Source organism: Erinaceus europaeus, chromosome 13 (assembly GCF_950295315.1).
Source record: "Erinaceus europaeus chromosome 13, mEriEur2.1, whole genome shotgun sequence".
In the NCBI taxonomy this organism is placed as follows: Eukaryota; Metazoa; Chordata; class Mammalia; order Eulipotyphla; family Erinaceidae; genus Erinaceus; species Erinaceus europaeus.
Genome location: NC_080174.1, coordinates 13,621,525 through 13,634,763, shown reverse-complemented (window position 1 = coordinate 13,634,763; position 13,239 = coordinate 13,621,525). Strand labels below are relative to the sequence as shown.

Below are 13,239 nucleotides of genomic sequence, written 5' to 3'. Positions count from 1 at the left end.
TGTCTTGGCGACAAGCCCTCTGGGATTTTTGTCCCAGCTCCTCCCACTGTCCCCTGTAGGGGCCCTGGGTTCTCTTTGAGTGAGACCTGAGGAGACAGGTGTCTTCCTCCATGCCTGGTCCCTGCTGTCTGTGGTTCTTCCATGGGAAGCTTGTGGTATCACCCAGTCGTGGCTGATTCATCTCTCAGCTGGCAATGAGGCTAAGCCCTAGATTCCAGATTGGCCAACCAGCTCCCCCACCTCTTCCCAAGCCTTCTCTCCTACTTGGTTAGGCTTCCTCCTCAGAGAGTATTCCATTCCCTCTGGAGACAGGCAAGGACCCCACCATCGCAGGTGGCTTCCTACAATCTCTGTGGAGCAGGAGCTCATGGAGCAGGAAGGGGTGGGGCACAGACACTGGGCGGTGGAGAAGCTTCTGTGGGAAAGACCAGCTCAGCTTCCCTCCCCTCCATTCTCAGCACCCTCCTGTCCCCTCTAGGTCCTCTGCCATCATGTTCCAGGACCTGAACCCTCAGCTCCCTTGCCCCCCCCCTTTTTTTTTTACTTGTTCAGAACAGTTTAGCTCTGGTTTATGGTGGTGCAGGGGATTGAATCTGGGATTTTGAAGCCTCAGGCGGAGAGTGGAGGGGAGGGAGGCTGAGCTGGGCCTGGGAAGGTGGCGCCCGGGGAAAGGGGGGGACTGCATACGTTTCTTTTTTTCTTTTTTTACACTGTCCTAAGGGGACAGCGGAGCACCAAGATTAAGCACCTACAGGAGCGCCCCTTTCCCGTCCACCCAGCACTGTGTTGGGGGCTCCGGGTGACACAGCCTCTGGGATCCTCTCTGGGCTCCCCCTTCCGCAGCCCTTCCTGCCCGCTCCCGCTCTCACCTGCTGGGCGTCCCGCGTAGCGGTGGGTGGGGCGTCAAACCCGGAGCCCGAGCGAGGCCCCCAGGTTCAGGTCTGGGCTTCGGCCTCAGCCACGAAGGTGAGGGGGAAGCAGGTGACAACGTGCCAGGTGGTGTCTGTACTTGAGCATCAAGTGACGGTCTTTAAAGTGCGCGCGGGCAGGGATAAGGGGGTGGAGAGAACTGGAAACGCAGGTTCCCGACGGGTGGATCCAGGGCATCGGTGGGAGGGGTGCTAGGCTAGAGTCGCTCAGAAAAGTCTCCAGCACTGGGGTCCCCCCCCCCAGGTTCCTGCACCGCTACTGCTAAGTGATCTCAGTAAGTGGACCCCAGGCCTTGCTCAGCGGAATCACTTGCCCTGCCCCTGGGGGCTACCATCTAGCCCACCTCTCTTTTTCCCTCTCTCTCCCTCTCCTTCTCCCTCTACCTCCCTCCCTCTTACACACACACACACACACACACACACACACACACACCCTCAATCACTCTCCATCGGTATTTTGGGACAACCCCTCCCCCTACCTTGTGTCAAGGGCAAGTGCTCTGTGGAGGTGGAGGTGGAGGTGGTGGCGGGTGGAATGAATTTCCTGCTTAGAGTTGCCAGGCCACTTTCTGAGGAGCAGAAACAGCTCAGCCTGGTGTGGACATGAATGGGGTCTGTCCCAGTGTAAGCTCTGGATCTGACTCACTTCTGGCTCCATTGTCGGACATCATTGAATGACAGTTTTCAGAGTGTCTGTTTATTTTTGCCACCAGGGTTATCACTGGGCCTTAATGCCTACACTACAGACTCACCACTCATAGCAGTCATTTTATCTTATTATTATTATTTCTATTTTTCTTTTTACTTGATAGGACAGAGAGAAATTGAGAAGGGAGAGGCAGTTAGAGAGAGAGAAAGAGGGAGAGAGAGAGAGAGAGACACCTGCAGCACAACTTCACTAGTCCTGGGCTTCTTCCCTTCTGTAGGTGGGGCTGGGGACTTGAACACTGTCCTTGCTCATGAACTCAACCCTGTAAGAGAGTTCTTTATAGATTCTGTATGTCAGCTCCATTCCTGATTTATTCTCTTTCCTTTTGTAGGTTTGTTCACTCTCTTCATTTAAACACAGTACTGTTTAATAGACAGAGCAGAGCTCAGCATCCATATATGCAGTGCTGGGGGCATGCCCAGGCATGCGAGTCCTATGTTCTTCCACTGAGTTTTCCCACAGGCTGCTGCTTCCATTTTCTTTGTGGTGTCCTTTGAAGCAAAATGTCATTTTTATGAAGTCAAATGAATCTGTCTTCTCTTTTGTCACTTGTGCTTTAATGTATATTAGAAGGTTTTACCTGGCCTGAAAGCACACATATTATCTTCTACATTTTCTTAGAAAAAATGTCTTTATTATGAGAAAGAAAAGAAGAGATGATTGGAGAGGAGAGGTGAAGGGTGGGAAGGAAGAAGAGGGGAAGTGAAAGGGAAAGAGAGAAAGAGAGAGAGAGAGAGAGAGAGAGAAAATGAGGACATAACTCTAGTACATGAGACAGCAGATATCAAACTCAGGAGCTCATGCTTGAGTGTCCAAAGCTTTACCTACTGCAACCCCAGCCCCAAAACCACTTCTCCTACACTTTTTTTTAGTTGTATTTTCTTTTTTAAATTTATTGTTAAAGCTTTTATGTTTAATATTTATTTATTCCCTTTTGCTGCCCTTGTTTTACTGTTGTAGTTATTATGATTATTGTTATTGATGTCATTGTTGTTGGATAGGACAGAGAGAAATGGAGAGAGGAGGGGAAGACAGAGAGGGGGAGAGAAAGACAGACACCTGCAGACCTGCTTCACTGTTTGTGAAGTGACTCCCCTACAGGTGGGGAGCCAGGGCTTGAACCCTGATCCTTAGCTGGTCCTTGCGCTTTGTGCCACCTGCGCTTAACCTGCTGTGCTACCGCCCAACTCCCTCTCCTACATTTTCTGCTAAGGCTTTCGTGTATTTAGCTTTGACATATGCAACTAGGGTCCATTCTGAGTCTGTCTCACATGGTGTGAGGGAGGGGCTACCCTCATCTTTTGCAGATGTCTGCCCGGTTGTCCCAGCACATTTGTTAAAGATTGTTTCTTCCCCATGAGCTGCGCTCTCCTGAATAATCAAGTGATCATGAATGTGAAGGTTTCCAGTGACTATAAAGGAGAGAAAAAAAGGGGGGGAGGTGGAGCAGGAAGTGGCACAACTGGCTAATTACACTTGCTACCAATGCACAGGGACCTGGGTTTGAGTCCCTGCTCCCCACCTGCAGAGAGAATGCTTTATAGGTAGTGAAACTGTTCTGCAGGTGTCTGTCTTCTCTACATCTCAATTTTCCCCTCTGCTCTCTATTTCTACCTGTTCTATAAAATAAAAGTAGAAAGAAAAAATAAATCAAAAGGAAAAAATGGCTACTGGGAGCAATGCACTAGGCACTGAAGCCTAGTGATAACCCTGGTGGCAAGTAACTAGATATAGATATAGATATAGACATAGATATAGATGTAGATATAGATATAGATATAGATATACATGACAGTTAAACTTGAGTATTTTTGTTGTAGTATAGTAGAATTTAGAGGTATATATCTATGGCAGGTCAAAAAAGTGTGAGGTCAATATAATAAAGTGAGGAGTCAGAGCAAGACCTGTTGGATAGAATCTTTTAGTCCCTTTGTTTTTGGAGACAGGATGGTCCTTTCTTGGGGCAGAGGGAGGGCATATCTCACCTGAGGGATTAATGAACCTGATTCATGAAAGAGGGTGGAGTGAACTTCCTGCTTCTGTTGTTTTCTTAAACACCTATTGAGGTAGCATGTCCTGACCTTCCAATTTACCCTCAATGATGCTCCTCTCCAGGCCTCCTGTCAGGTGGTATTGAATGACAGCTGGCACTTTTGAAATACAGATAAGAGGAATAAGTGTGTTTCTTACCAGTTAGAGGTAAGAAACACACTGATTAGGTTTAATGAAATATGTTTATCTGGCTAACACCCACTCCAGTGAGCTTTCTTTCTTTCTTTCTTTTGCCTCCAGGAATATTGCTGGGGCTTGATGCCAGCACCATGAATTCACTGTTACTGGAGGCCATTTTTTCCCATTTTGTTGCCCTTGTTGTTATTGGATAGGACAGAGAGATATACAGAGAGGAGAAGAAGATAGAGAGAAGGAGAGAGAGATAGACATCTGCAGACTTACTTCACCACTTGTGAAGTGACCTCCCTGCAAATAAGAAGCTGGGGGCTCAACCATGATCCTTAGGCTGGTCCTTGCATTTTGCACCATGTGTGCTTAACCCACTGAGTTACCTTCTGGCTCCTGAACTTTCAATTTTTATCTTGATTTTTCTTGAAACTATGCAGATGAAAAACAAATCTCTTTTTTTTATTTGAAAATGTCCTTTTTAAAAATATTTATTTTGTTTATTTTCCCTTTCATTGCCCTTGTTGTTTTTATTGTTGTAGTTATTATTATTGTTGTTATTGATGTTGTTGTTGGATAGGACGGAAAGAACTGGAGGGAGGAGGGGAAGACAGAGAGGGGAGACAAAGAGAGACACCTGCAGACCTGCTTCATCACCTGTGAAGGGACTCCCCTGCAGGTGGGGGGCCTGAGGCTTGAACTGGGATTCTTAAGCTGATCCTTGTGCTTTGCACCACGTGCGCTTAGCCCACTGCGCTACTGCCTGACTCCCTTGTAATATATTTTTTAAATTAATATTGGATAGAGACAAAGAGAAATTGGGAGAGGAAGATAGAGAGGGAAAGAGACACAGAGAGAGACATGTAGCCCTGCTTCACTACTCATGAAACTTTCCCCCTGCAGGTAGGGACTAGGGGCTTGAACCTGGGTCCTTGAGCGCTGTAATGTGTGCACTTAAACAGGTATACCACTGCCTGGCATCTGTTTCACATGTTTTAATGGGATTGCTCAATTTGTTGCTGCTGGTGTTTTCTTTTTGTATCTTATGTCTTAGCCCTTTGCCAGAGAGTGTTATACAAACATTGTTTCCTATGCAGTAGGATTTCACTTAGTTTGCTTTATAAATTCTCCCACTTTGCCCAAAGAATGTACTTTTAGTATGTCTAATTTGCTATTGTTTTTCCTTCAAATCTTCAAAAACATCACTGAAACATATAAAGTGGAGTCTGTTGCTTCTTTTTTCTTTTCTTTATTTTTTAAAATGTTTTAAAAATATTTATTTATTCCCTTTTGTTGTCCTTGTTGTTTTATTGCTGTAGTTATTATTGTTGTGGTCGTTGTTGGATAGGACAGAAAGAAATGGAGAGAGGTGGGGAAGACAGAGAGGGGGAGAGAAAGACAGACACCCTCAGACCTGCTTCACTGCTTGTGAAGCCACTCCCCTGCAGGTGGGGAGCCTGGAGCTCCAACCCAGATAGTTGCTCCAGTCCTTGTGCTTGACTCCACGTGCACTTAACTCACTACCGCCTGGCTCCCTCTCCCTTTCTTTTCAATGTTTGTTGACCTTGGCTTTTCTAGGTCTTTATCGTTCCATATACATTTCAAAGACTTTTAAAAAATTTCCTTGAAGAATGCCATTAGTGTTTTGATGAGAATTGCTCTGAATCTGCATATTATTTTGGGTAGGACAACACTTTTAAGAATGTCAGTTCCTTGGAGTTCTGGTGGTGGGAATTGTGTGGAGTTGCACCCCTCTTATCCTATGGTTTTTGTCAGTGTTTCCTTTTTATAAATAAAAATAATAATAATAAAAAAGAATGTCAGTTCCTTCAGTCCATGAACAAAGCATGTTTCCATTTCCCTGAGGCTTCTTTAAAAAATGTCTGAAAGTTTTCAGTTAACGTGCGTCTCATTTCCTGTTTTATTTTACTTATTTTGGGGGGACCAGAGCCAGTTATGAGGGGACTTGACAGGTGAGGGGACAGCAGGCATTCTGGTGGCCAGATCTGCTGGGCAGCGGTTCATCTCAGGTCCCGGCTTGTGGACCACTGGGTCATTATCTGCGTCAGACCGCTCCCGCCACCCTGGGGTCCGCTTCGAGCCTGGCGAGCTGCAGGCGAACCCGGCAGGCTCAGGCACCAGGGATAGTCGAGGGCGCCAGGCGCCAAGCAGCTGCGGGAAAACTTGTGCACCAGACGGGCGAACCCCAAGCCCACCACTTCAAGCCACTTAGAGCCACTTCAATCCCGCCACTTCGAGTCCGCCCCACGGCCAGCAGCAGCGCCTGTCGCCAGGGCCTCTGTGCGCATCCCAGGCTGGGGCAGGCCCCCTTGGTGTGCCCAGGTCCTCCCGCCAGCGCTCCAGGGGTGCCTCTGCTTCCCGAGAGGGAGACCTCACTTTGTATTTTAAGTTCATGACTTTATACTAAACTTTTCAGATGTGGTCATAAATGTTATTTCTTTGCTGATTCCTTTCTTTTCTAACTTATTGCTTGCATTTTTGCATATTGATTTTGTAACCTATACTTGTACTGTATAAAATAGTTTTATTTTTTTTGTTTACTAGTAATTTAATGTTGATTTACAAAAATGTAAGATAACAGGGGTGTAATTCTACACAGTTTCCACCACCAGAGTTCTGTGTCCCATTTCTCACATTGGAAACTGCAGTTAGATCTCCCAGGGTCACAAACATGGGCTGATTCTGTAACTATCTGTATACATTCCCCCTATTTTTTCAGCAGTCCGCTCTCACTTCCCTTTCAGTTCACCCCCTACACCTATTACTACTTCCAAGTGTCTTTCTTTGTTTCCTCTTTCTCAGATAAACCAAACCATGCCTGGCTTCCACTGGTATTTTCAGGATTACTTCTCTTTCACTGATGAGAATAGTTTTCTTTCTCTCTCCCTCTCTCTCTCTCTCTCTTTCTTTCTTTCTTTCTTTCTTTCTTCCTTTCTTTCTTTTTTTCTGTTTTACCAGAGTACGGCTCAGCTCTGGCTTATGGTGGTACATGGGATTGAACCTGAGGCTTTAAAGGCTCAGGCATGAGAGTCTCTTTGCATAACCTTTGTGCAAAAAGTTTTTAAATTTTATTTATTATTGCATATGTGGAGAGAAAGTGAGAGGGGAGAGAGAAATAGAGAGGGAGAAAGACAGACACATGTAATTCTATTTCTCCACCCATGAAGCTTTCCCCCTGCAGGCAGGGACCAGAGACTTGAACCTGGGTCCTTGCACATTGCAGTGTGTGTGTTCAACCAGGTGCCTCACTGTCTGGCCTTTCTAATACTTTTTTTTCTTATTTATAAAATGGAATTATTGACAAGACTATAGGATAAGAGGATTACATCTCCACACAAAGCCCACCCCTAGAGCTCCACATCCACTCTCCTCCCTTGATAGTTTTCCTATTCTTTATCCCTCTGGGAGTATGGACCCAGGGTCATTATGAGGTGCAGAAGGTGGAAGGTCTGGCTTCTGTAATAGTTTTTCTGCTGAATATGGGTGTTGGCAGGTTGATCCATACTCCCAGCCTGTCTCTCTTTCTCTAGTGGGGCAGGGATCTGGGGAGGCAGGGCTCCAAGAGACATGGTGGGGTTTTCTGCCAAAAGAAGTCAGGTTGGCATCATGGTATCATCTGGAACCTGGTAGCCTCACCGAGATTCCCAGGTTGAAAGCAGCTTCCTTGCAGAGCTCACAGCAGGTGTTGTCTCCAAGCTGCCATCTTGGCTCTGCCTCTCCTCTACTAGTTTTTAGTGGCTCTTTTCATTATAGGTATGACAGGAATAAACTCAGAGTCTTCATGCAAGCGACACCACGTTAACTTCTCAGGAAGAGAGTAGTAGAAAGTAGAGAGAAAAAGAGAAGAAATACAGAGAAGACAGTTGCCACAACACTCCTCTGCTACCCCTGGGGCTTCCCCAGTGTTGTCTGTTGTGTTTCTCTAGGTGTCAGGGACCCTAACAAGGGTCTTCAGTGTGTTAAGGCATCTTATCTACCAGATAAGGTGTTTTTCAGTCAGATAAGGAGGTTGTTAAAATTAAAAAAAAAATTTTTTTTGATGCCTGGTCTTTGTTGGGGTTTCATGCCCACAAAATTCCTCTGCTCTGGTGATTTCTTTTTTTCTTTTCTGTATAGAGGTTGAGAGATAGAGATAGGGGAAAGACACCACGGCACTTGTCAAGCTTCCTCTTTGCATGGTGCTCTCATGTGTTGACTGGAAGGGTGTAAACCTTTGGGGTGAGCTATCAGCTGTCCTTCCACCTGCCACAAGTCGTTAGGGTTTACTTTGTACATAGTCATGTCATCTGCAGATAAGTGGGTAGTTTTTTCTTTAAGTATCTTTATTTATTGGATAGAGATAGACATAAATCAAGAGGGTAGGGGGAGATAGAGAGAAAGAGAGACACCTGCAGTACTACTTCACCACTTGCAAAGCTGTCCCCTGCAGGTGGGGACCAGGGGTTTGAACCTGGGTCCCTGAGCATTGTAGCATGTGTGCTCAACCAGGTGCATCACCACCTGGCCCCCTTAAGTGGGTAGTTTTACAGCAAAGTATGTGAGTGTGTTTTATAGTGACATTTGTGGCATAGTGTTCAGGAAACAGACGAAGACACAAAGAATGGAAGACCACTCGATCTTCATAGATACAGTATTTTAGCTGAGTTGGCTTCAGTTATTAAAAACTGTCATGATGCTTCTCATGTAGAGAGAGCAGAGCCAGTAGTGCCAGTGAGAAAAAGAAGTAACTGTGTGGGTTTAGAGCAATTCCTGTAGCTATTTAAAGGTTCACATCACTCCTGTAAAGAGAGAAATCTTTAGTTAACCTTTTCCCATTGTTCACTCAGATGTCCTCACCCAAAAGTTTTCTCTGCAAACTCTTCTGTTCTTTGCTTATCTGTCTACATTAGGATTGAACTTTCTTAGATGCTTTGTCTGATCTAAACCATTGATTTGTCAGCAAGTTCCACTTTTGAAAGTTTTACTCATTACCCTAGAAGCAGATCAGAAGCAGACAGACCAGGGTGACTAAGGGATTCTTGGGTGAATGTAGGAATGGTAGAGATTGGGTGGTGTGACAGAGAAGGGACTTTTGAAGGGCTGTAGGTACCTCTCTGTCTTCTTTTCTATCTGCCCCTCCTTTCTCAATTTCTCTCTGGATTTATTCAATAATAGTTAAAAATACTTAAAAATAGAAATAAACTTTCAATCTGGATTGCTTGTCAAATCATCACCTGTGGAAATTTCTTTCTTTCTTTCTTTTCTTTTATTTTATTTTATTTATTTTTTTTATTTAAGAAAAGATTAATTAACAAAACCATAGGGTAGGAGGGGTACAACTCCACACAGTTCCCACCACCCAATCTCCATATCCCACCCCCTCCCCTGATAGCTTTCCCATTCTCTATCCCTCTGGGAGCATGGACTCAGGGTCATTTTGGGTTGCAGAAGGTAGAAGGTCTGGCTTCTGTAATTGCTTTACCGCTGAACATGGGCGTTGACTGGTCGGTCCATACTCCCAGTCTGCCTCTCTCTTTCCCTAGTAGGGTGTGTCTCTGGGGAAGCTGAGCTTCAGGACACGGTGGTGGAGTCTTTAATCCAGGGAAGCCTGGCCAGCATCCTGAGGGCATCTGGAACCTGGTGACTGAAAAGAGAGTTAACATACGAAACCAAACAAATTGTTGAGCAATCATGGACCCAAAGCTTGGAATAGTGGAGAGGAAGTGTTAGGGAGGTACTCACTGCAAACTCTAGTGTACTTCTGCTTTCAGGTATATATTTTGCAGTAGTTTATAGATACGTGTGAAGATACGCTCTCTCTCACAGAAACTGGTGTATATCTAGGTTTTGGGACTTTGTTAGAAAGTGAACCACCTGAGATGGAATTAGAGTATACTATGAAAGGAAAGGTCTCACCCGAGTAATGAAGCTGAAGGGTTGTCATTCCACATGTGAAGTCTCTGGACACAGCCTGAGGTGAAGCATGTTGAGGTGGCAATCGTTGCGTTGGTTAGGTTGTGATTGGCGGATGCAATATTATTTGATATGGATTAGGAGAGGCATACGGGAAAGTGGGCCCTATCCAAGAGTTCCAGGACTGGGGGAAGAAGGGGCTCTATAGTGGAGATGTGAGGTTCCTGCTGTCTTAGGGTTCAAAAAGACAATCGATTGTTAATGTTATCATCACATTATTTGGTAATTGGGTTAACTTTGAAAAGTCCTTTTGTTAGGGTTTGCTGTACAGTACCCAGTATCTTGTATATAGCTGTGCTATTGGATGCTTCTGATCTACTTGGTCTAGGCTTTTGAGAGAGTCCGCATATCAAATACACAGCCTATATATTAAAAAGATTCAGTTTGTGTTTTGAAAAACTTTGAGACATACAATTAATTTTATCCCTCTCAAATTAACTAGTGATTTATATGTCTACATTTTGCTAGGAGTGTACATAAACACCATTCCCACCACCAAAAGACTGTGACCCATCCCTCCCACCCACTCCCTCCCCCCACTGGCCCAGGAAGCTGCATGTCTACCCCTTACCACAGGGTTTTTACTTTGGTGTCCTAGGAAATTTCTTAAATATAGAAACTAGAGTAACCAGTACTAGAGTAACCAGTATAACCAGTAGTTAGACTGCTAGAATTAAAAAAAAAAAGCTATTAGAAATAGTAGTTCCACACTGAATATCAAATAAAAATCCTATAATGAATATAATTTTATAACATTGAAAGTAGATATTCAGTACAATTATCTTATTAGTCATTTAATATTGATTAACAAGATTGTAAGACAATAGGTGTATAATTCCATATAAACTTCCCTGTTCTTTATCCTCTGGTAGTATGGACCAAAATTCTTTTTTTTTAAATTTCTTTATTGGGGAATTAATGTTTTACATTCAACAGTAAGTGCAATAGTTTGTACATGCATAACATTTCCCAGTTTTCCACATAGCAGTTCACCCCCACTAGGTCCTCTGTCATCCTTTTTGGACCTGTATTCTCCCCTCACACACACACCCCAGAGTCTTTTACTTTGGTGCAATACGCCAATTCCAGTTCAGGTTCTACTTGTGTTTTCTCTTCTGATCTTGTTTTTCAACTTTTGCCTGAGAGTGAGATCATCCCATATTCATCCTTCTGTTTCTGACTTATTTCACTAACATGACTTTTTCAAGCTCCATCCAACAGCAGCTGAAAATGGTGAAGCGACTGTTTTTAATAGCTGAGTAGTATTCCATTGTGTATATATAGACCACAACTTGCTCAGCCACTCTTCTGTTGTTGGACACCTGGGTTGCTTCCAGGTTTTGGCAATTGAAAATTGTGCTGCTAAGAACACATGTGTACACAGATATTTTTTGGATGGGTGTGTTGGTTTCCTTAAGATATATCACTAGGGGTGTCGGGTGGTAGTGCAGTGGGTTAAGCACACTGGGCGCAAAGCTCATGGACCAGTGTAAGGATCCCCGTTCGAGCCCCCGGCTCCCCACCTGCAGGGGAGTCGCTTCACAGGCAGTGAAGCAGGTCTGCAGGTGTCTATCTTTCTCTCCCCCTCTCTGTCTTCTCCTCCTCTCTCCATTTCTTTCTGTTCTACCCAACAATAACAACAACAATAATAATAACCACAACAATGGTAAAAAAACAAAACAAAACAGGGTAACAATATTTGAGCATCTATGTTCATCAGAGATATTAGTCTGTAGTTTTCTTTTCGGTTGTGTCCCTGTCTGCTTTTGGGATCAGAGTGATGTTGGATTTATAAAAGCTGGAAGGGAGTATCCCCTGTCTTCAATATTCTGGAAGACTTTTAAAAGTAGAGGTATTAGTTCTTCTTTGCAGGTTTTGTAGAATTCATTTGTAAAACCATCTGGTCCAGGACTTTTATTCTTGGGAAGGTTTTTGATAACTGTTCCAATTTCATTAGCTGTGATGGGGGTCCACTGGTCAAGGGTAGGTGAGTAGTATTCACAGCTTAGGACATCATCATAATCACTTATTCCTTGAAAGTGGTTGACACGGATGACATACAACCTTTCTCCCACAGTACACATGCAGTGCAGCCCTCAGTGGTCATCGGTGCCTTCTGAATCCATTCGTCAGTGTCGGGGTCAAAGAACATGAGCTCTTTCTGGGAAGTGTCATGAGTGATTCCTCCTGAAATAAACATTACTCCTCCATACACAGTTCCAGCATGGCCATAGTGGGGTTCATTCATTTTGGTGACATAGATCATTCATTTGTTCTTGGGTTATAACATTCCACTGTAGGCAGTTCACCAGCTGTGTTTAGCCCACCAACCGCATACAGGTATCCTTTGAGGGCACTTAGGTGGGAGAAGGTGCGCTTTTCATTTAAAGATGCTACTTGCATCCACTTATTGTACTGAGCGTCAAATCTGAAGGTCCTGTCGATGGCTGTCTTGCCTTTTGTGTCGTAATTACTCTGCCAACGACACAGAGGAAATTGCCCATGACGCGATGCCGTATTGGTACCTTGGGGCATCTATAGGGGCTAGCGCTTTCCACTCATGGGCCTTCTCATCATACTTGTGCAACTCCTTGTTGACAACCAGCTACTGCCTCAGCACTCCTCCCAGGGTGACCAGATTAGTGGTATCAGAGCGAATGGCAGTTCCGTCTGACTGCATCACAGGCTGAATGTACGGCATCATTTGGTAATTGCTGGCTTCCAAAAGGAGATTCACGCAAGTGTTGTCAGTTCTCATGAAATCGACCGTTTGCACATAATTAATGAGCTCCTGCTGGGTCATCAGCGGGAAGCTGATGTTCTTCATCATTTTTGCGGCAAAGTCCATGTGGGGCTCTTCCAGGCGCAGCCAGCGACAGGTAGCCTTAAAGAACTCCAGTTCATTGCAGTGCTTAAGGCTGTTGTTGGACAGCACAAAGGCCAGATGCTCAAAGGGGAGTTTCAAGAACTCCCCAGTGCTCAGCAACGCAGTGAAATTCTTCAGGACAAAACTGTTGATGTATTTATCCACTTCTGTCTGACTGTAGGTGTTTGCAATCTGCCCAACCTCCACACAGTTGTCTAAAGTAACCCCAGATATGAGAAATATTTTGCAGAAATCCAAAACGGGCAGAATCTGTAGAAAGCTGGCAGCTTCCAGTGTGTCTTGAAGTGTGTCCATATTAAGAGAAAGCTTTGCAGTATAAATGAACAATACGCAAGAATCCAGGTTCAAACCCCCAGTTTCCACCTACAGGGGTGAAGCTTCACTAGAGGTGAAGCAGGTCTGCAGGTGCATCTCTTTTTCTTCTCCTTCTCTTCTTCCTCTTCCCTCTCATTTTCTCTCTACCCTATCAAATAAAGCATTATTAAAATACTGACAGTTTATTGAAAGCATTTGAAGTCAGGTAACAATTACAAGTGAGACAAAGTAACACCTGAGGGGAGATA

General features: G+C 44.5%; 1 pseudogene; it reads right to left on the bottom strand.

The window, feature by feature from the left end:
- Window positions 1–11,738: 11,738 nt before the first annotated feature.
- LOC103107642 (kelch-like protein 13) lies at window positions 11,739–12,994 on the bottom strand (annotated as a pseudogene).
- Between the last annotated feature and the right edge of the window lie 245 nt (window positions 12,995–13,239).